This window comes from Frankliniella occidentalis, unplaced genomic scaffold, assembly GCF_000697945.3.
Source record: "Frankliniella occidentalis isolate FOCC.00 unplaced genomic scaffold, Focc_3.1 Scaffold307, whole genome shotgun sequence".
Classification (NCBI taxonomy): Eukaryota; Metazoa; Arthropoda; class Insecta; order Thysanoptera; family Thripidae; genus Frankliniella; species Frankliniella occidentalis.
Window position 1 is genome coordinate 938 of NW_026267432.1, and position 267 is coordinate 1,204.

The following is a 267-nucleotide window of genomic DNA, read 5'->3' on the forward strand; positions in this document are numbered from 1 at the left end:
AATTTTTGAGCTAGAATGCTCATCTTCGAACTCGATCTGTCTTTTTATGACACAAAACGACTCTGAAAATCTTAAGTCGCTCAATTCGTTCTCGAGTTATCGTGCGGACAGACAGACACACAGACACACAGACAGACAGACAGAGAAAGTTTTTTCCGACCAGACGGAGTAGTAGGCTTCGCTATCGCTCAGCCAACTAGCTATATGTACGCCAGACCACGTCTCGCGTAACAGGCTTCGCGATATCTCACGAAACACTGTTACGCT